This window comes from Corythoichthys intestinalis, chromosome 10, assembly GCF_030265065.1.
Source record: "Corythoichthys intestinalis isolate RoL2023-P3 chromosome 10, ASM3026506v1, whole genome shotgun sequence".
In the NCBI taxonomy this organism is placed as follows: domain Eukaryota; kingdom Metazoa; phylum Chordata; class Actinopteri; order Syngnathiformes; family Syngnathidae; genus Corythoichthys; species Corythoichthys intestinalis.
This window is the reverse complement of record NC_080404.1, coordinates 51,661,028-51,687,001: the sequence shown is the minus strand read 5'-3', so window position 1 is coordinate 51,687,001 and position 25,974 is coordinate 51,661,028. Positions and strand designations below refer to the sequence as shown.

General features: G+C 38.0%; 1 protein-coding gene across 2 annotated transcripts in view; it reads right to left on the bottom strand.

Annotated features, from left to right (window-relative positions):
• Positions 1-25,974, bottom strand: part of zmiz1a (zinc finger, MIZ-type containing 1a) — a 509,241-nt gene that overhangs the window by 364,321 nt on the left and 118,946 nt on the right. For both annotated transcript variants that reach the window (XM_057849271.1, XM_057849277.1), the window contains exon 3: positions 14,422-14,754. The gene's annotated coding sequence lies outside the window, so the exon portion shown is untranslated. The remainder of the gene's footprint in view (positions 1-14,421; positions 14,755-25,974) is intronic.

Here is a 25,974-nt window from a genome sequence, read left to right as displayed (position 1 = left end):
GGAGTGCTGTCAGCATTGCTGCAGCGATTGAAGAGGTGGGGGGTCAGCCTGTTAGTTCTCAGACCATACCCCGCACTCTATATCAAATTTGTGTGCATGGCTGTCACCCCAGGAGGAGGACTCTTCTGAAGACGGTACACAAGAAAGCCCGCATTCAGTTTGCTGATTACATGTCAACAAAGCACATGGATTACTGGAACCATGTCCTTTGGTCTGAAGAGAAGGGCGGGCTTTCTTGTGTACCGTCTTCAGAAAAGATTTCCTCCTGGGGTGACAGCCATGCACACCAATTTGATGTAGAGTGCAGAGTATGGTCTGAGCACTAACAGGCTGACCCCCCCCCCCACCTCTTCAATCTCTGCAGCAATGCTGACAGTACTCCTGTAATGAGTCACGTGACATTTTGGAGGGAAAATAACAAGCAGTACTCAATTTGGACATTTCGGGATGTACGTAGTTCCCATGCAGTGTACTCACTTTTGTTGCCAGGGATTTAGATATTAATGGCTATATTATAGAACAGGGCGGTAAACTGAAAATTTACCGTTACCGAAATTCTTCACGATGACCGACGTAATTTTGACCATGTCTGCAAATTCGGTAATTTCATAAAACAAGAAAATATAGTCGTTTCATCCCGCTTTGACTCTGTGTTGTATGGCTATGTTCATTCCCCTTTAAGAAAGCAGTCAGTGCGCTTACGTATGGAGTCACGTGGTTTTCAGGAAGCCAAACAAACAGAAGCCCAGTAGGCTAACGCTAGCAGCTAACGCTACAAGCAAACGTGGAGTCGGGCTTAAGGGAGCTTCGCCAAACTTTCACCCGACATTAAGTAAACTCTTGGCGGGTTCCAGACAGGCTTTCACCCGCTGTTCTCCCTGGTTCTCACGATTTCAGGAGAGGATGCTTTCAGTGCTTTCTTCTGGTAGCCAAGCCACAGGCTAACGCTAGCGGCTAATGGTACAAATGAACGTGATGGAGTCGGATAGCGGCTCTAACCTTGTCGAAATGGCTGAAATTAATGAGTGGACTGGGCACGGACTTCATCTAGCAATCATTATGTCGCGTTATTTGGTATCACTGTGTGATTTCTCTGAAAGCTTTCATGATGGTAAAGCACTCAGCATAAAGTATAATACAACAGTGAAGCCTATATATAATATGACAGTTTAATGGCCAAAGCTATTTTTCTGTATGTGTTTGCTTTATTCTGCCATCATAAAATCTTAAATGTTTCATTGGCATCAGAGCAATACAGCTTTAATCTGGTTGTGTCTGTGTGTGGGGTGTATGTATTAAAAAAATGTTCTGGGGAAAATAAAAAACCTGAAACCTTGACGTAAACACTTGTGTTGAATAATTATGTCACAGCAGCCATTACCAATAAGTTGTCTGAAGTGTACTGTTAAAGCTGCAAGTCATTTGTGTTACAATGACGTTTGTACAGTCGTCATATTGATTTTTATAATGTACATTTTTCAAGTCATACAATCTGTTATAAATGTTCACACTAGAATTCTTATAGTTTATAAGATTTTTTTTTATACTTAATGTTTAGACTGCATGTGCAATTGTTAAATTGAAAGCTGGTAAATAAATTTAACGAGAAACTGTTAATTTGTATTCCATGCATCGATTCAAATTTTCAAATTATATAACGGTCCGCTTGGCCGAATTTATCGTCATTTATCGTTATAGAGGTAAATCTGCTCAATTTACCATGATACGTACTAGAGGCCATATCGCCCAACCCTACTATATTATGAGTTATTTTGAGGGGGAAATAAATTAACTCTATAAGCATCACACAGACTACTTTTCATTGTGTCAAAGTGTCATTTTGTCAGTGTTGTCCCATGAAAAGTTATACTTAAATATCTGCAGAAATGCAAGGGGTGTACACACTTTTGTGATACACTGTATGTATCACTATTCCCTCTGTTCTTCAAAACCCTTTTCTGTCCTGCTGCATTCTCTGAATACATAAACAATACAATATAAACAACCACAATGTGAATACAACAAACACTGGCGCATTAAAACTTTCAGCTGAACAGGACCGATTGAAAAAAAAAAGGTTATGAGAGGTTAGATGTCATGATAAAAACAGATAAATGGCCCCCGCACACCATGGTTTATATAGCACACAGCTCATGTCATCATGTGTTAAGTAGTGCTTTAGCTTGCACTTGAAGGCAGCTTTACTCTAGCCTCCATTACTAGACTTGCAACAATCTTTATGTAGACACTTCTGACACTGAAGGAGCAACCCCAGCTAACATTGAACCTTTCCACCTAAAAATGTCCCTTTCAGCTTTAACTCTCCAGTGTATTTTAAAAAAGAAAAAAAAAACTCTGAGATGACATACTTTAGGACGAAAGAGATTGAAAACTAAAGATGAAAAGCACCGACTTGCTGCCTGACACATGAGTGGGAGGGGCTTAAAAAGAAAAAAACTAACAGCGGCGTGATGCCAAAAATGAAGAATCCGTGTCAAGTGTTGGCGAGTATTTCCCAATAATGCGGTGTGAGCAGTTAACTGCAATTTCAGGCTGTCAAAATATTGATTTGCTTTTGCCAGGTCTTAAACAATTAGTATCGGTGGACAGACACATGCGATGACATGCACTGAGCTGCGTGCTAAATTCCTGAGTAATGTATAGCTAATAACAGACAAGTTGTTTTCACTGCCCCTCTTCCCAAATTGTACGTTGCTTGCAACTTCACAGATATGCAAAGTAAATACTTAAAATGTGAGGAAAATTATTGATAAAATTTAGTACTGCAACGATTAATCGATTAACTTGAGTAATTTGATTAGGAAAAAAAGCTTCAAATCAAATTTTGCTACTTTTAGTATTCGTTTAACGCGAGTGGCGTTGTAATGGTTTGTTTTGAAAGTGTTTGCATTTATTGATCCTGGTGGCTACTCTGCCCTCGGGTGGCAACTAGAGCTGGGAATCTTTCGGCACCTAACGATTCGATTACGATTCAGAGGCTCCGATTCGATTATAAAACGATTATTGATGCATCCCCTCCTTTTTTTTTTTTTTTTTTTTTTTTAAATGTTTTGTACATTAGTTCCGAAATTGTTCATAAATCCTCTCAGGCTAAACCAAACTACTATTTTAGTATCAAGTTAACATATAACAGTAAACCCCTTCTGTCATTGTTTGCAGACTATCCTCATTCAAAAATGAAAACCTATAAATGTTTGGGTTGTTTTAGTTAAAACAGTTTTTTCATCTGTGTGATTTTAGCAAAGATCAAATCACATTTGATGGTGATTTTATGCAGAAATGTGAGAACTTCCAAAAGGTTCAGATACTTTTTCATACCACAGGGATGTGTTAGAACGATTTGTTATGCGTATTGTGAAAAAAGTTAGCATTTTATAGCATTTAAGCTAGCGGACTTTTGCTATGCAAGTTAGCAAATTTTTTTGCCTTTTTTTTTTTTTTTTTTTTAGATCCTTGTAGATTTAGATCCTCATTTATTAATTTTTTAAAATAACATTTAAGGCTAAAATCAGGTATTTTAATTGATTTTTTAATTGAAAGTGCAATCCTGCATAGTTTGAAGAAACACTCAGGATTTTTTTATGTTGGCATTCAATGCTCTTTTAACAGTGCAATCTTAGCAAGCCTTGGCTTTACATCTCCTAAAATTTATTCTGCCAAGCATAAATGTTCCTAATCCGATTACTCGATTATTCGAACTAGTTGATAGCTTAATCCACTACTAAAATAATCAATAGCTGCAGCCCTAATATGATTTCCAAGTTCCCAATTAAGAAGCGCAACTACACACAAACTTCAGACACATTAGTTTGAGTCTGCCATTTTTTTCACAACGAGACAAGGAAAAAAATAATAATCAATTTAACACATCATCTGGAATAAAACCAAACTAATTACAAGAGTAAAAGTGCAAACTAATCTTAAATCCTTAGCAAGATCCTCACCGAGATGCAGTGATCATTCAACCCCTCACAGTGCAACTGGATTGGACTTCTATCGATGACAATTGGACCCAAGGAGTTATTTTACCTGTGCCTGGAAAATTCCACCATTTACCACCAATTTTCCCTCGTCGATGTTCTGAATAAATAGCCACTCGTACAAATTAGAAGGGACAAAGTCAAGTGAGAAAGACCTACTCCTACTGGAGGTAGTAAGAGAGCTATAACCAATTCTGGACAGCAGTAAAGGGACTGATGAAAAGGTGTGAAGTTTAGCACTCACTTCTCCCGCCCTGTTGTGTTAAAAGCAATTTTCGCTGTCCAACAAGTGTTTTACAGGTCACATCGTACCATCATCATGGACTTAACTATCTGCAGTAAGAGAATTACCCGTATTTTTTTCAATATAAGCTTCTACTTTTTCACTGCACCCTGCAGCTTTTGAGCTTTATGAATTATTATTATTATTATTATTTATGAATTTTATGAATTTTTGAGGGTGCAAACAAGCTTCATATTTTGTCTTAAAAATGTTTTAAATGACATTTTTATTTCATTTAATTTTGTCCTCTGGCTTGGCGCATCATGATGAATGATAAAGTTGACGTTTTATGTTATTTAGCTTAGCAAGGAGAGGTATGAGAGTCATTTTCTGACTGTCCCAGAGCTCCCGAAACTTGGGAAAAAAAGCATATTTATCATAGGTTTCGTCATCCGTGATTGCGTATATCTGTCTGCCGTCACAGCCTGATAGCACAGATTTACCGTGTTGGCCCGAATATAAGGCAGCCCTGATTATAAGACGACCCCCTCTTTTTCAAGACTCAAGTTTGATAAAAAACAATTTTTGAACACCAAATTAATTTTTATACAGAAAATAATTACAGTACATCTGAAACGAATCATTATAACAATCTATTTGAGAGAAAAGGCATGTTATTTTGCCTCATTCAAATCTTAATATCTGAACATTTAAATATGTAAACTAAAGTGCAATCACGTTCGTAAATGAATGGCTTCTGTTTTTTGAAATGTAAATAAACCAATCTATTGTGATAAAACAACAAAATTGCAATAACTGCATTAACCATCAAAGTGAAGTCTAACTGTAACTGTAGTCTTGAAACAAATCTAAATAGGAAAAACATTGCAATAAAATAATGCAAACTGGATAAACTTCAGAGTAGCTGAGATCTGTCATGACAGAACATCGCTTCAATGATATCTGGCCCCATCTAGCGTTGTGAATGGGGTGAGCAGCTGAGATCTGTCATGACAGAACATCGCTTCAATGATATCTGGCGCCATCTAGCGTCGTGAATGGGGATAACGTCTAGACCGCGTATATAAGACGACACCCTCATTTTCAGTCTTGTTTCAATGCAAAAAACACCGTCTTATATTCGGGCCAATGCGACTGTCCCTCTGCTATTGAATGCGTTGTTGACTTTAATGCGGCGGTGCTCTAAAATACAGCACGGCTCTTTTTGGGTCCCACCTCTCGGCGCATATTCATTCAAACTTGCCATTCCGTCTAATATGGCCGTCCACCGCTCACTTTTGCCGAAAAGTCCGATCCAAAATACTGTAATGCCCCGGATGGGGGAAAGAAGGAGAGGAGTCGGTATTGGCTGACCTACTTTATTGTGGCAACAATAATAATAAAAAAACACTATCTCTCGCCATCTCGCCCGTTCTCCTTCTCGCTTCCTTCTACGTCACAGCTCATCTCTTAAGGGGGCCCCGTATACATAAGCGGAGTTGGACTTTTGGGGCAAGGGGGGCAAAACATGTTGATGACCCCGAAACGCAGTGTCAGCAATAAAATGAACTTACAAGATTATTTATAATAACTTCAGTGAGCATTTTTTGTTTTCAATCATTCTTTTGGGGAATTCTAAATCAGGCTGCTTAGGCAATACTTTTATCCAAGATCGTCATCCATTTAATAAGGTACGCCCGGCGGTGTCGTGCCAATGTAGTTACCCCAGTCAAAAATTGTATCCCCTGGGCGGAGCTATATGGAGGTAGATTTGTGTCTTTATTATTCAATCAAAAAGAGTTTGTTTAATTTTTAAAAATGGTTGCTGCAATCGAAATATATATTTTCAATTAAAAAAAGAAAGTCGCTTCAATAAAAAAAAAAATGCAAAAATAAATTTGAAACAAAAAAAATGCATTGTGACAGCAATTTTTCTTTGATTAAATTTTTTTTTTTGATTGAAGCAACTTTTTTGATTGAAGTAATGTTGATTTGTGTCTGGGCCACATTTTGGCTAGGATGTTTTCGTCTTTATTATTCAATCAAAAATAAGTTGCTTCAAAAAATTTTTTTTTTTTCAAAAAGAAAAATCACTCCAATAAAAAAAAAAAAAAAAAGTAATAGAAAACGTTTTTGAATGCAAAAAAATATTTTAGACTGAAAAATTTGCATTTGAAAACTTAATTTTTCATTGAAAAAGTTTTCTTTGATTGAAGCAATCCTTTTTGTGTTCTGGCCATATTATGGGTAGGACATTTGTGTCTAAATCATTCAATCCCCAAAAAAGTTGCTTCAATCAAAAAAAATATTTTCAATCAAAGAAAAAAAATCATTTGAAAAATAAAATTGCCCCCACCCTAATTTTTTTTTTATATTTTATATTTTTTTAATTATATGCAATGCAAATGACCGTCTAAGGTGCTAGTCACATGATCTGTTCGAAAAATAATTTTGACCCATTATAAAACTATATATTTTTTTGTTCATTTCATTCATTTTTGTTGCAGTTTTATTGCTTTACAACTTTTATATATATGGGAAAGTCAATTTCATGCAATGACACTTGTCGGCCACCAGGGGGGCCTGGTCCCCCCTCAAAATCCGCTTATGCCCGTATAGTTACGGACATTACAATACACAATGAATAGGTTGCCACTGAACCCTTCACATTAGGCTGCTGCTAGTTTGAAACTGCCTTTGGAAAAAAAAAAAGAAAAAAAACATCTCTTTTGCAAGGCGTAGCGGCTTTAATTTTGGTGTGGGAGTGCGCCAAAATGTTTTATGTGTAGGGGAACCCCTGCTAGTGCCACTAAGTGAAGCTACACCAGTAGTTAAGACATAATTGCTGTAAATATGTGAACGGAACACTATTATGCCATGAAGCGACAAATGTCAAATAGAGAAGAGCTGAAACTAAGATGCGGAACGGATGCAACTATTCTAATAAATGAGCATGATTACATAGAAATTGTTAGCCGATCGTCTCTGTTTGTTAGAGCTATAGTGGGGCAAATAAGTATTTAGTCAACCACCAATTGTGCAAGTTCCCCTACTTGAAAAGATTAGAAAGGCCTGTAATTGTCAACATGGGTAAAGCTCAACCATGAGAGATAGAGTGTGAAACAAAAAAACAGAAAATCACATTGCTTGATTTTTAAAGAATTTGTTTGCAAATCATGATGGAAAATAAGTATTTGGTCAATACCAAAAGTTCATCTCAATACTTTGTTATGTACCCTTTGTTGGTAATAACTGAGGCCAAACTTTTTCTGTAACTCTTCACTCATCGCTTGGTGTAAAGAAATCAACTGTGGGAGCAATTATTAGAAAATGGAAGACATACAAGACCACTGATAATCTCCCTCCATCTGGGGCTCCATGCGAGATCTCACCCCGTGGCGTCAAAATGATAACAAGAACGGTGAGCAAAAATCCCAGAACCACACGGGGGGACCTAGTGAATGACCTACAGAGAGCTGGGACCACAGTAACAAAGGCTACTATCAGTAACACAATGCCCCGCCAGGGACTCAAATCCTGCACTGCCAGACGTGTCCCCCTGCTGAAGCCAGTACACGTCCAGGCCCGTCTGCGGTTCGCTAGAGAGCATTTGGATGATCCAGAAGAGGACTGGGAGAATGTGGTCAGATGAAACCAAAGTAGAACTTTTTGGTAGAAACACAGGTTCTCGTTTTTGGAGGAGAAAGAATACTGAATTGCATCTGAAGAACGCCATACCCACTGTGAAGCATGGGGGTGGAAACATCATGCTTTGGGGCTGTTTTTCTGCAAAGGGACCAGGACGACTGATCTGTGTCAAGGAAAGAATGAATGGGGCCATGTATCGAGAGATTTTGAGTGAAAATCTCCTTCCATCAGCAAAGGCATTGAAGGTGAGATGTGGCTGGGTCTTTCAGCATGACAATGATCTCAAACACACAGCCAGGGCAACAAAGGAGTGGCTTCGTAAGAACCATTTCTCCATTTCTCGAGATCTCAACCCCATAGAAAATCTGTGGAGGGAGTTGTAAGTCCGTGTTGCCCAACGACAGCCCCAAAACATCACTGCTCTAGAGGAGATCTGCATGGAGAAATGGGCCAAAATACCAGCAACAGTGTGTGAAAAGCTTGTGAAGAGTTACAGAAAACGTTTGGCCTCCGTTATTGCCAACAAAGGGTACATAACAAAGTATTGAGATGAACTTTTGGTATTGACCAAATACTTACTTTCCACCATGATTTGCAAATAAATTCTTTAAAAATCAAACAATGTGATTTTCTGTTTTTTTTTCCACTTTCTGTCTCTCATTGTTGAGGTTTACCTATGTTGACAATTACAGGCCTCTCTAATATTTTCAAGTGGGAGAACTTGCACAATTAGTGGTTGACTAAATACTTAATTTACCCCACTGTATACGTCGCTTCGCAAACATCACAAACCAAGGACCCAACCCTCAGATTTTAAAAGGTCATTAAAAACTGTTTATAGAGGGACTGGTGCTCACTCAGTGTCATCCATGCATTAGTACGCTGCACCGTGTTTAAACAGCTTTAGAAGACCCCTAAAAAGTACTCTAGGGGGAGTTTTGGGAAGCCTTTCGCCTGCTCAGTGAATCAGACACTCTTCTGTCTTGCCTCACAGCCTGGCTGGCTGGAGAGAGGCCCCAGGAGGGGCAACAGAAGGAAAGCAAGCGCACACATAAACACAGGCACTTCCAAGTTTCAAACAGTTGCAGATGTCTTTAATTTTCTTGCCCTTTTTCCTAAGCAATTTATCAGGTAACCCGCTCCAAGTGAGCGTGCAGCCTCGCTGTGACTTAACACCGCTTTAGTTGTAAATTAAAGGACAAAAACAAACAACCACAAAAAGTGCTCATTAATGTGCTGCAGCTGACAAGTGTTGCTGCTGAAATGAATTCATTACATCATCAATTACTAACACTGGAGGGTGCAACCGCCCCTCTCACCCCCCTTGACGTTCGCCTTCCCTTCTCTCCAAAAAGCTGTTTACACTCTCACCAAGATGCAGGGATTGGACACCTGCAATCGAGTGCAACACTGCTGCAACAAAACCTGAAAACAGTTGCACTTGTTTTGCTTTGGTTTGACACACTGCCAGCGCTTTAGTAGAAAGGTGTGTTCTAATCACACGCCGAGGCGGTTTCTTGACCCCGTTAAGACGTCCTCGAAAAGGAATGAATGGTTGTGGGGAACCCCCACATGCACTGGTTCCTGCACCGACTGCCCTCATATCCAGGCAGAGGAATTTAATGTGGAGGATCGTGCAGACTTGCGCTTTAACAGCTTGGACAAATGTATTTTTCTCTACTGCTTCTAGTTCGGTGATTCCGTGTCGAGGAGTCCAGGTGTTTCTCCACATGTGCACTGACATGTTTTGGAAAGACATTACACTCACACCTGTGCATTGTGTTATTTCCATTATTTTTAATGCTGCCAAGGAGATTATGTTTTCAGAGTCGTTTGTTTGTTACCATGATGGTGCTTAAAAAAAATAGGATGTTAAGGATATTTTTTTTTTATAACGTGGAAGAGGGTTTAGTCATGAACCAAGAAGGACTCCACTGAATTTTGGTGCAACTAGGGCTGCAGCTATCGATTATTTTAGTAGTCGATTAATCGATGAACTATTAGTTCGAATAATCGAGTCATCGGATAAGGAACATGAAAAATTAAATGACCTGAGCTGAGCCTCAAACGGTATAAAAAATAAAGGAGGATCTATGTACTAGAGGTGGGAATCTTTGGGCACCTATCGATTCGATTACGATTCGATTATAAATCGATTATTGATGACAACCCCCCCCCCGCTATTAGCTGCTTTTAATGTTTTGTACATTAGTTACAAAAACTGTAAAAATAAATAAATAAATAAAGCCTCGCACGCTTAAATAAACGACTATTTCAGTATGAAGTTAACAGTTAAAAACAATAAATAATATACTCAAATTCCCATTATGTTTCAGCAGCTTTAAACTACATTCAATTAATTTAATGTTGTGAATCAACCGTTAAAGTTTTTAAAATTGCTCCCGTTACTCTCCAATTTCCCTTTTGTCTACTTTCGACATGTTAAAGTTCTAAAACTATTTTAAAGATAGATTCAAGTCAATATTTTACCGATTAGGAGTATTTTAGATAAAAAGCTAATTAGGTTCGCTTAGAAGGTACGTACAACAGCCTTGCAGGGAAGTCTACTGCTTTAAGATGGCGGCTGTTTACTAACGCCTGCATCTAACTTTCTGTACATTGCATCTAGTCCTATATAAATATGATATCTACCGTGCCAGTATGTGGACGTACTTTGTAGCAGCTGTCAGCAGCAGTCAGGTATGTTGTTGTTTTTTTATCTCGCGGCATGAGTTGAGCTAGAGCCGTGAGTTGAGCATTGGCATTACCAGAGGGGCCGGGTAATGACAAGCATGATGTTTAGCTGCTCTCGCTCCGTTCCTCATTCCGTGCCGAAGATCGCGTTGAGTGTGTTTTACTTCCGCTTTACTTGACATATTTCAATAATCGGAATTTGGATGTTTGTGAATTGTTCTCGAATCTTCCACGGCCGAATCGCGAATAATCTAAGAATCGGAAATTTCGCACACCTCTACTATGTACAACAAAAAAACAATTGGCTAACTTAGATAGCAAAAGCCCGCTAGTTCGAATGCTCTAAAATGCTAACATTTTAACAATGATCTTAACAAATGGTTCAGACACATATTCCCACAAAAATAGGCTAAATATACCTATAAACTAAATTACAAATGCATTAAAAAAACATTAGCTCAAACAAAAACGTAGCTTATGTTGGTCTTCACAGGGAGCACCTGGATTCAGCCATGTGAAATGAGGCAGACTAGAAGGCAGTGTATCCACCCAAATCAATAAAACTAAATGCAAACACTTTCAAAATCAACCACTACAACGCCACTTTAATTAAGCGAATACTCGAAGCAGCAAAATTTAATTCGAATATTTTTTTCTAATCGAATACTCGAGTTAATCGATTAATCGTTGCAGCACTAATAGCAACCAACAATATATTGACATTTTTCACCATATATTAAACACATATACTGTATTTGCTTCTCCAAACTTTTGTAAGCCAAAGCTGATCATCGAGAGTAGCCTGTGGACTAAGCAAATCGGCAAATATCCCAGAACGATACCCACTCATTGAACAATTTAAAAATTTATAGTGGTTGCTTGATATATGCATACAAATAAATATGCATGTAAAATGCTGTGACTTTCTTCATTTATTCTGAAACGCAGATTTTTTTGTTGCCGTTAGGCAGTGGTTCTTAACCTGGGTTCGATCGAACCCCAGGGGTTCGGTGAAGGTTAAGACACGCAGAGCCCGATTTCTGGATGCTGACTAAATCTAGGCAAAATGGTGTTTTAGACTTGTTAGTCCCCGATTTACAGGCTTTATTCCAATTCTTTCTACTGCTAGTCCTAGAGAAACTGGTTTGCTCAGTGGAAGGTTGACCCTTACTCGGTATGAGGAAGTACAACAGACCTACGGGTAACGTGCATTGCATTTACATTAAAAACAAAAAACAAAAAAACAATTGCGTCACATTTTACGCCATGAAAGTAGTACAGGGTGTTCGAAAATGTTTGACCCCATTTCGTAGGCCGATAATTTTGACAATTTATGTTGGAATGACCTCAAATTTTCACAGCTTGTGTAGAAACGTTTCAAGTTTTTGTGTGTAACGTTTGGCATTTCTATCCTTTCAGGTTAAGAAATGCCATTCACTTTAAAAGAAAAGGCATTTTGATAAGGCATTTTGCAGGCGGCGCTCATTTATGAAAATCTGTCATAGAACCAACAAATATCTTTTCTTTGTAAATTTAACCAATAAAACTTATGACCTTCAACAGCAAGTGAATTTAGTTTCAGTAAGATCCATCAAGTAGTTTCCGAGATATGGGCATTTAGAATGGGGTCAACCATTTTGGAACACCCTGTAAGTGAGGCACTTGCCACGTTTACATGGAGCCAAATATTCCAATTACAATCGGAATATTTGTTCAAACCAAATAAATGTGTTCCATATAAACACCTCATTCGGAATGAACAGGCCCAAACCGAATGAAATTTCATTCCGATTCACAGGGGTGGAATATTCCTTTTCCCAAACCGATTAGAAGTAAAATTATATCATGTAAACAGGGAAGCGGAATGGTGTCTGGTTGCGTTCTTTCTGCGCATGCTCCGTACTGACGTGGTGACGTCACTTGGTGACGTAAGTAACGTCACTTGCAACATGGCTTCCAAGCACACGCACAGCGCACCCACACAACTTTTTAAATGAACGGCGTATCATTCTGAAGTTTTGTTTCCACTCGAAAAGTTAAAACAGCAGCTGATCTGACGATCGATCTCCATGTTTTGCAACGTGACGCTTTGTTTTGATTAATCTGCGCATGTCAGACGGCAGTTGTCAAACGTCCTTTCGGAATAAAGGCAGTCACATGTAAACGCTGGATCGGAATAGATGAAGTGACATGTAAACAGCTGATGTGAAATTTCCATTCAGAATGATTTGAATCGGTATGAATAAAAGTCAGCATGTAAACGTGGCTAATGATGTGAAAGAATGAGAATGTCGACATGAAAACAAAAACGGAAACAGTGTCAAATTAAACAGAATCGAGTTTGATTTTATTTTGCAATGTAAAAAGCAAATCAAAAGGCAAGCGTATTTGTTGTAGATTCAGTTTATTGGATTTGTGAGAAGATTCTTTTTTTTTTTTTTTTTTTTTTTTTTAAACATAGTAACTTTGTGTACAAATTTGGTGATCATTTTTTTCAGGGTTTTTCATTAAATTTGATATCATTTGAGACGTAAACATGACAGAAACTACATCGTCAAGGTTAATGAAACCAAGCAGGTTTAATGTTGTACAATTTAAGATATATTCCTCCAAATATGAATGAAAATTTTTAAGATATGCGCATTGGGCCAGTCTTGGATTAGTGATCTGATTATGATGCACCAGGCATAAATATAAAAACATAAATTTTGGCCTGTTTAAAAACATGCTGTCTAAATAAGAAATTTGAATGGAAACCCATTTGGATTTTAGCTTGCTAGTTTGGATGAGTCGATTTTGAATTAAAAGAAAAAAAAGATTTGGTTAATGCACATGGGGTTCGGTACCTTTAACAAGGTTAAGAACCACTGCCTTTTGGACTTACAAAATGTTCATCGTTTTATATTGCATAAATTTCCCAGAAATATTATAAGTTTGGATCACCTTCATTTTTTTAGGAACCACCATAAATCCACAAACAACAATATAAAAAGAAATACCTGTAAGTATCATACTTTCATCATAGTCCAGGGTGCTCAATGTGGTGTTCAGCAGAATGGTCCAGCCTCGGTGGACGTCCAATTTAAAAATCCACAGACCACACGAAGACCCACTACCCGAGAGGATCATAAATTGCTATTATTATAGTAGTTGCACCATTTATGATAATTCACCTATGAATGTCTTATTAGGAACCTTCAGTCTTGGTGGAGGTCCCATTAAAAATGCCACAACCAAACTAAATAAACACCAGCCAAAAGCATATTTTGTGGTTAATATTATCTAAACAGCTATTAAATGTGGCGCTATTGAGAATGATCCAGCCTTGGCGGAGGTCCCACTTAAGGTGTTTCAAATGGGTGCATCCTCAAGGTGACAAATGACACTGGTGCTGAATTATTATTATTATGATTGTACGAGGTAAAGAAACAACCCCCGTTGTTAATTGTAGTACAACAGGTTTATAAAGACAGCCTTGCGTGACACACATTGTCGTTTTATTAGCAACAAGCCACAGCCATCAATCAGCTGCTGGTCGGTCGGCGGGGTTGGCTGGCTGCAGGCACCCGGGCTAGGCGCTCCGATGCGCCGCAAAGTGGGAGCCAGGCAGCCGGCGGACACGCGGACGTCCACGGGTGTCTAAACATGACAGCGCAAACCAACAGCATTCACTCGCTTCCCGTTCCCGATAAGAAGCCGCAACAGCGACAAGACACCAGCAACCTGCCCAGCCTCTGACACGACTTCACCCGCTTAAAGGTTCCGAGGAGGTCAGCCTATTGTTAGCAATACTACCCGGTCAGCGTGCGCGTGCAAAGCCGCGCTAGTAGCTCCAGAATAAGGCGCCAAACTTACTTCCAGCTCCGAGGTTCTGAGAGGGGAGTCCTCCTCCGCGACGCTGAAATAAAAAACCTCCGCGTGTCTTTTTTTTCCTCGAGCTGCTCCCACCGAGCTCACGGTGCGACTGAGTGGCTGAATCAACTACCGTGGAGCACGGCAAGTTGAAGTGTCAGATTACACGGGGCTATTCAGTTACCACCGTTGAGGAGAGGACCGTGCTCGGCGGTGAGGAGGAAAATGTGAGCCGGACTTCCCCCTTCCACACCAACACGAGGAGGAGTCTATCTGCTCGCTTGCTTGCTTTGACTGTCGTGGACAGCCGCCTCCTGGGGAGTGGGAGCGGGCTTCCTAGAGAGACGACATAACAGTATGATGTCACTCATTATCAAGCATCCACCCTTTTAAGGAGAAATAATTACAATGATCCCTCCTTTTTCGCTGTTAATGGGGACCAGAACCCGCCGCGATAAGTGAAAAACCGTGAAGTAGCGCCCCCCCCATTTTTTTTTTTTTTTTAAATTTACTGTAGGCAAGGCAAGGCAAATTTATTTATATAGCACAATTCAACACAAGGCAATTCAAAGTGCTTTACATCACATGAAGATCATAAAAATCACATTTAAGACAATCAAAATCGGGAAAAAAATTACTGTATTAGGCTCGAGCGTATGACGTGGCACTCGCGAGGTTTCCGCCGCTATCGCCATTGTGGAAGCGAGAAACATAAACTGAGGCATTTCAACACAGGTCGCTCTTTAAAAATGGTTGGAAATTATTGTGCGGTAAAGAATTGCAACAACCGATCGAATAGAAAGGAGAATGTACAGCTCGACGGAACACCATTGAGTTTCTTCCGGATCCCTACATGGAGAAAAGGCGAGGGAAAGCTCATATCTGAACTTACCAAACGTCGAAGAATGGCATGGGTGGCCTCGATCAGAAGGAAGGGCATAACGTTTGATTCTCCAGTTACACACTGAGTTTGCTCTATGCACGTCCACTCCGGTAAGTTAATTTCGTTTGTTTACGCAAATTTCAGTAACTTTACGCCCTAAGTCGCCCTGTTGTTAGCTATTGCTACAGCTAAACAACTAGCATGCATACATGTGCATTGTCTTGATAAGACATCATTCCTGTCGTTGCTAAATGAAAAAGCTGTAATATTTTGACGTGAGAGAGTGGCAAAGAATTTGTACACAGGCTACATTTTATGCAGCAAAAGATTTGTACATCCGTGGTCACAGACTAATGTAAACACACATTGCCTACCTTTGCTAGAAAGATGGTGTTGCCGTTTGCTATGGCCATAAAGTGAAGATCCTGCACCCATCCGCAGCAAAACTGTTCGTAGCTTTGTAGCGATTTGTATTTTCGGAATTGCTGATGAGTGTAGTAACATATACCAAACACTAAATACAGCGTGATGTCCATTTCGCGTAGTGGTGGAAGCTTGTCGACATCTTTATTCCATTTGTGTTCGGCTTGCTCGTGAGGGTCAACATTGTTCACATCCTTAAAATTGCTCACATATCTGTCCTTTGCCGTGGTAACAAGTTTGTCTCTGTTTCGAACTGGCAAGTTTTCCTTATATTTTTCCATCTTTGGCACTCGTAGTTGAATTGTATTTGCCGTTAAGTTTAAATGTCCCGTGATGCAGACGTGCTTCCGCAATGGATGCGTTGTCGCAAATCTCGCACGATCCCGTGCTGCTGTGACGTAAACGCTCGAGCCTAATTCAGATTTAGCTTTGAAAAGTGATACATATAAGACATGTTTTTTCACTTTTGTTCCCCAAAGTATAATTTAAAAAAAAAAACTATATATGTAAATAAATTAGGGCTGTCAAAATCATCGCGTTAACGGGCGGTAATTAATTTTTTTAATTAATCACGTTAAAATATTTGACGCAATTAACGCATATGCCCCGTTCAAACAGATTAAAATGACAGTACAGTGTAATGTCCGCTTGTTACTTGTTTTTTGGTGTTTGGCGCTCTCTGCTGGCGCTTGGGTCCAACTGATTTTATGGGTTAGTACCATGAGTGAGCATGGTGTAATTATTGACATCAACAATGGCGAGCTACTAGTTTATTTTTTGATTGAAATTTTACAAATTTTAATACAACGAAAACATTAAGAGGGGTTTTGATATGAAATTTCTATAACTTGTACTAACATTTATCTTTTAAGAACCACAAGTCTTTCTATCCATGGATCGCTTTAAGAGAATGTTAATGTTAATGCTATCTTGTTGATTTAATGTTATAATAAACAAATACAGTACTTATGTACCTTATGTTGAATGTATATATCCGTCTTGTGTCTTATCTTTCATTCCAACAATAATATACAGAAACATATGGCATATTTTATAGGTGGTTTGAATTGCAATCAATTACGATTAATTAATTTTTAAGCTGTAATTAACTCGATTAAAAATTTTAATCGTTTGACAGCCCTAGTAAAATGATAATGATTTTTTTCCCATTCTCTATTGTGTTTTTTCATTGCAAGCAAAATAAATGAATATATTACTACCAAAGCATTTGGTATATATATATATAAATAATAATTAGGGCTGTCAAAATTATCGCGTTAACAATATTAAAAATTTAATTTTAATTAATCACGTTAAAATATTTGACGCGATTAACGTACATGTCCCACTCAGACAGATTTAAATGTCAGTAGAGTGAAATGCCCACTTGTTAATTGTGTTTTATGGAGTTTTGCCGCCCTCTGCTGGCGCTTGGGTGCGACTGATTTTATAGGCTTCAGCACCCATGAGCATTGTGTAAGTAATTGTTGACATCAACAATGGCGGGCTACTAGTTTATTTTTTGATTGAAAATTTTACAAATTTTATTAAAACGAAAACATTAAGAGGGGTTTTAATATAAAATTTCTAAAACTTGTACTAACATTTATCATTTAAGAGCTACAAGTCTTTCTATCCATGGATCGCTTTAACAGAATGTTAATAATTTTAATGCCATCTTGTTGATTTATTGTTATAATAAACAAATACAGTCCTTATGTACCGTATGTTGAATGTATATATCCATCTTGTGTCTTATCTTTCCATTCCAACATTTTACAGAACATATATATATAATTTACAGAAAAATATGGCATATTTTATAGATGGTTTGAATTGCGATTAATTGCGATTAGTTACGATTAATTAATTTTTAAGCTGTAATTAACTCGATTAAAAATTGTAATTGTTTGACAGCCCTAATATACACGTATATGAACGTGAGAGGAAAATATATGTGTGTAAGAGTGAATATATATGTATGTGAGAGGAGTATGTATGTGTGTGAGAGGGCCAGAATGAAAAATGTCTTGTACGGCCCCTCATACAACACACTATATCCTCAACTACCTACTGGTGACGCAGGAGCAATGTGGGGTTTAGTATCTTGTTCACAGATACACGACAAGGTCTTAAGCATCATCTTGAATAGCTGTCCACTGTAGTGACCACTGTTGTCCCTGATAGGGTTAATTCATTGCTCCACAAGATTCTCAATTATTAAGACTCACCTATATTGTATGCACCGTCCAGTCTTTTATTCATTTTACCTTAAAATTCCAATCCATGGCTTCTAATGAAAACGACCCTTTGCAAAGATAATAGTTAATACAGTCAAAAATAAGCAAAACATTACAGCTATTATTGTGGTAAGTAGTAGTGTACAAATAAACCTTCCGGCAGCTGTTAGAATATTCTGCATACCTTTCAGTAGTCATCTTTGTGATTGTGCAAAAATACAACCAATCAAGGGAAGTAATAGCAGCAACAAAGCACACTCTTACAGCTGATCAACCAATTCATGATAAACCCATTACATTATGTTAAATACATGTAACTACAGTGTGTTAAACAGTGAACTAAGCTACAGTGATCATTGAGTTCATTTGCAATGAGTGGTGGTTAAAAGCATACTGTTATTGTTTGTAATACCACTAATGAGAGTAGGACTCGTAATTGCTTCACTGTTAAACTGTATGTCATCATATTTATCGTTATTATACATCCATTTTCAACAAGAGTTGAACAAATGTGTAAAAATTAGCATCTTATTCCAGTTGATTTGGACATGAGGTGAAGTGCACCCTGGAATAGTTGCCGATTAATTGCAGGGAAACCTGTGTATGTTGTTTATATGTGTAGCCCCAATCCATTTTAACTGAAATTTTCTAATTGCTTCTCAATTTATTGTCTTACCTGGCACAGAAATGCAGATGCAAAATAGCTGCAAGAGTAACCTTGTTAATGTAATGTTTTCAGTATATCGGTCACTTAAAAACAATGAACAAGCAGATGGACAACATTAGGACACCACCCCCGTGAAGTTGGCCGTCCATCAGACTCTAATTTATATAAAAATTATGTCAATTGTTTGTGCTACGTTTGTGCTTGTTTGTGCCGTAAAAAGTTTCGTTTGTGCTGCTATCATTTTTGAGATATTTAGAAATCTTTTATAGGTCAATCTGAGGTCAACCAACCCCGCGTTTTGATTAAAAATGGTGGCAATCGTTTATGCTGTAAAGATTTTTGTTAGTTTGTTGAGATATTGAGATCATTTCGAGTGATGACATCAATCGCAGCCCCTCCGTCGCGGCTGACGGAGCATACCAACTCTCTCGATAACAGAGGGGTGTCTTAACAACTAGTGCAAACGTAGCACAAACGAACGGCACCATTTCCGGTTCATTTTGCAGTGAGTGGGGGGCTGTGAGTCACCTCACACTCGAAATTAATATCTCAAGCACCCCATATACTTCAAAATGGACCCGAAGGGGTGCCATTTGTTTGTGCTACGTTTCGCTAGTTGTTGTGGCACACCTGCAGTGTTGTTAATAACGGCATTAGAGTATAACGGTAGTGAGTAATGCAATTAATTACTTTTCTCATCTTGACAATGCCATTACCGTTACTGAGGAATGGCGTGAGAAAGGTCTGAGGGACACGGACTCACAGAGGTGAGAGAGTGGAGCTGGAGTGGGGAGGAAGCAAGGGAGCTGTGACGCCGTTGCAAATGCGATGCTAGGTGGTTCCAATAATACCTGACTGTAGCCAATAGCCTACAAACTACGCCCACACGATATGGTAGATATGGTAGACATTAGAGGTGGGAATCTTTGGGCACCTAACGATTCAATTACAATTACGATTCAGAGGCTCTGATTCGATTATAAAACGATTATTGATGCACCACAAACTTAATTTTTTGTACACTAGTTCCAAAATTGTTAAAAAATCCTCCAGGCTAAACAAACTACTATTTCAGTATCAAGTTAACCATTAAAAACAGTAAATAAAATACTCAAGTCCCCATTCTGTATCAGCAGCTTTAAACTACATTCAATTAATGTTGTGAATCAACCGTTAAAGTTGTTAAAATTGCTCCCGTTATTCCATAATGTCCTTTCTGTCTACTTTCGATGTGAAGGTGTTAAAACTGTTTCATCATTTAAAGATTTTTTTTTTTTTTTCAAAGATAAAAAGTAATTAGGTTCGCTACAACAGAGCCTTCTAGAGAAGTCTACTGCTTTAAGATGGTGCCTGTTTACTCACGCGGGAAAGTGTCATTTCACATTTAGTTCTTGGTATATGATCTAACACAGCCATCGTCTGTCATTTCACATCTAGTTCTAGATCAATGTGATATCTACCATAGCAGTATGTTGCCGTATGTTTGTAGCAACTGGGCGCTGTTTGTAGCGGCTGACAGCCGCAGTCAGGTTTTGTTTTTGTTTTTTTAATCTAGCAGCATGAGTTGAACATGATATTTACTCTCGGTCCTTTCCTCATTGCGTTCTGAAGACCGCGCTGCCCGTGTTTTATTTCCGCTTTATCTGGTATAATTCAATAATCAGAATTTGGATGTTTGTGAATCGTTCTCGAATCTTTCACAGCCAAATCGTGAATACTCTAAGAATCGGAAATTTCGCACGCCTCTAGTAGACATGGTAGATATCACATATACACAGGGGTGAAAGTGGCTAGAATTTGTTGCCGGAACTCCCAGACGTGAAGGACGCCACAGAGCCACAAATGTTGTTTATTTATTTATTTATTCATTTGGGGGGAAGGGGGGGGGGGTAACACCTCCTAAAACTACTGAAATGCAAAGAAAACTGTTTTGGCACAGCTATTTCTATAACATACAAAAACTGATTTTCATTCAAAATTGCATTTTTTCAATGATTTGCAAAATAAAAGTTAACAAAAACAGCAATAACCCCAACCTCCATCTCCAAATGTTTATTTTTTATGTTTTTTTTTCTCTTTTTTTTTTCTTTTTTTTTTCTCTTTGTTGGTGTGTGTGTGCTATGGACCCACTGTGAGATTCCGAAATAAAGATCATATATATATATATATATATATATTTTCCCCTCATTTCCTCACATACTAAATGCCAAATCTCAATTTTACCTACTGAAGAACATAGGATGTATATTAAAGTTGAAGTTAGTGTAAACATTTACTTGTGCTTTCTTTTTTTAATAATAAAGATATAAGTAACAACATTCAGAAAAATAAGTACAAATGACTTATAATATACAGAGTGAAATAGAATATATTTTGAAGATCGCGCAAACATGGACTTTTTTTTAATAATAAGGAAATGAATAAGTACCCTAACATAAATATACAAGTATATTTATACAGATATCATAGAAGAAAGCAATATATATACAGATAAGTCCAAAGCACACATTGACAGCTAAGATGTTCTGAACTTCCCCATCAGAGCAGATAAAACTAAATATGATAAATAAGCCTCCTCAAATCTTTCCTTGCTCTTCAAGATTTGATCCATTTTCTGTTGCTTTGCCCTTTTTTTGTCGCATCAATTCAATTTTTATTTATTTTTTATTTTTTTGCCGTTTCAGAAAACATGCTCATTTGAACCAGAGCTAACTATCTCTGCTGATCACAAGTCAGTATGTCAGCCAATCGAATGGATAAATGAGTCCAGGCGTTTTGCTTGCTGCGTGCATTCACACATTACTGTGACTCATCATTGTCAGACTCATAACTGCAGCAGCTGGGGAAACCTACATCCCGTCCGTGGAATAAAATAAATAAATATCGGTGGAAACGGATTATGCTACACAACCACTTTATTATGCTTCTTAACACTTGTGTATGCAAATCTGATGTTAGTAGATTGTTTTTTTCTTGAAGATGAAATGCATGTGTGGCAGCCTAGCATATATATATATATATATATATATATATATATATTTTTTTTTTTTTTTTAACTTAGCATTTTGACAGTTGCTGTCATATTTTTTTAATCGAAGCACCGGCCCTGACTCTTATACCGGAACTGCGTTCCTGGCCGTTCTGGCCCACTTTCACCCATGCATATACAGTGTATAGAACTAGATGCGAAATGACAGACACGGCGGCTTTAGAACATGTATAGGGAACTAGATGAGAAATGATGGACTCGCATACCTGTCAACCCGAGGCTGTTGGCAATCTTACAAATAGTGACGTATGCCCTTACAAATTGTTGACAAAACTTACGTTTTATATATCGTGCAATATGAAACAAAAATAACTCATTTTTTAAAATAATATAAATTTATTCGTAATATTGTCACATATAACCTGGTGCAATCAAATTATCGCGTTAACGGGCGGTAATTAATTTTTTGAATTAATCTCGTTAAAATATTTGACGCAATTAACACACATGCCCTGCTCAAACAGATTAAAATGACAGTACAGTGTAATCTCCGCTTGTTACTTGTTTTTTTTTTGGGGTGTTTGGCGCCCTCTGCTGGCGCTTGGGGTCAACTGATTTTATGGGTAGTACCATGAGTGAGCATGGTGTAATTATTGACATCAACAATGGCGAGCTACTAGTTTATTTTTTGATTGAAAATTTTACAAATTTACATTTATCTTTTAAGAACTACAAGTCTTTCTATCCATGGATCGCTTTAACAGAATGTTAATAATGTTAAGGCCATCTTGTTGATTTATTGTTATAATAAAAAAATACAGTACTCATGTACCGTATGTTGAATGTATATATCCATGTTGTGTCTTATCTTTCCATTCCAACAATAATTTACAGAAAAATATGGCATATTTTATAGATGGTTTGAATTGCGATTAATTATGATTAATTCATTTTTAAGCTGTAATTAACTCGATTAAAAATTTTAATCGTTTGACAGCCCTAATTTTGAGTAAATATGTCGAAGTGCTAGTCTGTCAGTCAATGTGGCGGCCGCCTTATGTAAACAGAGCTTTTCCGGTGAAGATTCTTGTGAATAAATGCTTAAATCCCTGAGTTCTTTATAGCTATGGACGTAAAACAGTTTCGATTTATGGTTAAAACTAAAAGAAAACGTGCAGTTTGCATTTATTTTATGTATATATGTCAAAGTACAACGCTAGTCTGTCAGTCAATGTGGCGGCCGCCATATGTAAACACAGCTTTTCCGGTGAAAATTTTTGTGAATATATAATTCACCCATAAAATTCCCCCAAAATCCAACTGTGGCCATTCACAGCTGTGTCTTGACACTCAGTGATACATGTTACATAGAGTTTTTGGATCAAAACGAGGTAAGTACGCGATAATATCTCGTTAAAATCATGGTGTCTTTAATTCTGCTCTCGCGTGCTTTCACCTCCAGATAGGGTTTAAAAAGAAAATTAAAATGCCCTCAAAATTTTAAGCTTTCCAATGATGCTTTGAAATTTGAAATTTGGCCATATTTTGGGGTCTCAGAGCGGAACTTCAAGTCACCTGAGTGTTTTCCACCATATCCTAAAATGTATTATGCGATACATTAAATGTTCGTAATCAGCTTACTCGATTATTCGAACAAACTATGTTAATTGATTAATCGATTACCTAAATAATCAATAGCTGCAGCCCTAGTAAATAGAGGCGTGCGAAATTTCCAAATATTATTCCAAGATTATTCGCGATTCGGCCGTGGAAGATTCGAGAAGGATTCGCAAAAACCCAAATTCCGATTATTGAATTATACCAGGTAAACCAGACCTAAAACACAGCGCACTCTTCGGTATGCAATGAGGAACGGACCGAGAGTGAATATCATGTTCAACTCATGGCGCTAGCTAAAAAAAAATAAAAACCATAATACCTGACTGCGGCCGACAGCTGCTTCTAACAACGCCCAGTTGCTAGTTGCTACAAACATACGGCCACATACAGCTATAGTAGATATCACATATATGTAGAACTAGATGCAAAATGACAGACGACGGTGCTGGTAGAACATGTAAAAAGAACTAGATGCAAAATGACAAACTTGCTGTTTTGTAGTTGCCATGTTGTTAACAGCCGCCATCTTGCCATCTCACCAGCTCTGTTGTAGCGAACCTAATTAACTTATTATCTAAAATACTCCTGAATCGGCAAAATCTTAACTTGATTCCATCTTTAAATGATGAAACAGTTTTAAAACTTTGACATGTCGAAAGTAGACCGAAGGGAAATTATGGAATAACGGGAGAAGTTTAACAACTTTAACGGTTGATTCACATCATTAAATTAATTGAATGTAGTTTAAAGCTGCTGATACAGAATGGGACTTGAGAATTATACAATGGGGCAAATAAGTATTTAGTGAACCACTAATTGTGCAAGTTCTCCCACTTGAAAATATTAGAGAGGCCTGTAATTGTCAACATGGGTAGACTTCAACCATGAGAGACAGAATGTGGGGAAAAAAAACTGAAAATCACATTGTTTGATTTTTAAAGAATTTATTTGAAAATCATGGTGGAAAATAAGTATTTGGTAAATACCAAAAGCTAATCTCAATACTTTGTTATGTACCCTTTGTTGGCAATAACGGAGGCCAAATGTTTTCTGTAACTCGTCACAAGTTTTTCACACACTGTTGCTGGTATTTTGGCCCATTCCTCCATGCAGATCTCCTCTAGAGCAGTGATGTTTTGGGGGTGTCGTTGTGCAACACAGATTTTCAACTCCCTCCTCACACCGTGGCGTCAAAATGATAACAAGAACGGTGAGCAAAAATCCCAGAACCACACAGGGGGACCTAGTGAATGATCTACAGAGAGCTGGGACCACAGTGACAATGGCTACTATCAGTAACACAATGCGACGCCAGTGACTCAAATCCTGCACTGCCAGACGTGTCCCCCTGCTGAAGAAAGTACATGTCCAGGCCCGTCTGCAGTTCGCTAGAGAGCATTTGGATGATCCAGAAGAGGACTGGGAGAATGTGTTATGGTCAGATGAAACCAAAATAGAACTTTTTGGTAGAAACATAGGTTGTCGTGTTTGGAGGAAAAAGAATACTGAATTGCACCATACCCACTGTGAAGCATGGGGTTGGAAACATCATGCTTTGGGGCTGTTTTTCTCCAAAGGGACCAGGACGACTGATCTGTGTAAAGGAAAGAATGAATGCGGCCATGTATCGAGAGATTTTGAGTGAAAATCTCCTTCCATCAGCAAGGGCATTAAAGATGAGACGTGGCTGGATCTTTCAGCATGACAGTGATCCCAAACACACAGCCAGGGCAACAAAGGTTGAAAAAGTTGAAAAAGTTGAAAGTCTGTGTTGTCCAACAACAGCCCCAAAACATCACTGCTCCAGAGGAGATCTGCATGGAGGAATGGCCCAAAATACCAGCAACAGTGTGTGAAAAGCATGTGAAGAGTTACAGAAAACGTTTGGCCTCCATTATTGCCAACAAAGGGTACATAAACAAAGTATTGAGAAGAACTTTTGGTATTGACAAAATACATTTTTTCTACCATGATTTCCAAATAAATTCTTTAAAAATCAAACAATGTGATTTTCTGATTTTTTTTTTCACATTCTGTCTCTCATGGTTGAGGTTTACCCATGTTGACAATTACAGCCCTCTCTAATATTTTCAAGTCAGAGAACTTGCCCAATTTGTGGCTGACTAAATACTAATTTGCCCCACTGTATGTACTGTTTTAAACTGTTAACATGATACTGAAATATTAGTTTGGTTTAGCCTGAGAGGATTTTTGAACAAGTTTGAAACTAATGTACCAAACATTAAAAGCGCGGGGGGGGGCCATCAATAATCGTTTTATAATCGAATCGGAGCCTCTTAATCATAATCGAATCATTAGGTGCCAAAAGATTCCCACCTCTACTAGTAAATACTACTTTTTGTATGTAATAGCACATGTCTGAATACTCTTCAGTTGTGGTACAACCAGGGGTGAAAGTGGGCCAGAACGGTCAGGAACGCAGTTCCGGTATAAGATTCAGGGCCGGAACGCAGTTCCGGCATACGGTGCTTTGATTCTGAATATATGACGTCAACTTTAAAAACGCTATGTAAAAACAAACAAACAAAAAAAAGTACAAAGCTGCCACACATGCATTTTATCTCCAAGAAGAAAGCAATCTAACAACATCCGAGGTAACACCTCATAATAACTATCAGTTTTACTAGTTAAGAGATTATTAGTAAACTGTTGATAAATGATTTATTGTTGATTTGTGAAGTATTTGTGAACAGTTTGTTAACCATTTACAGGG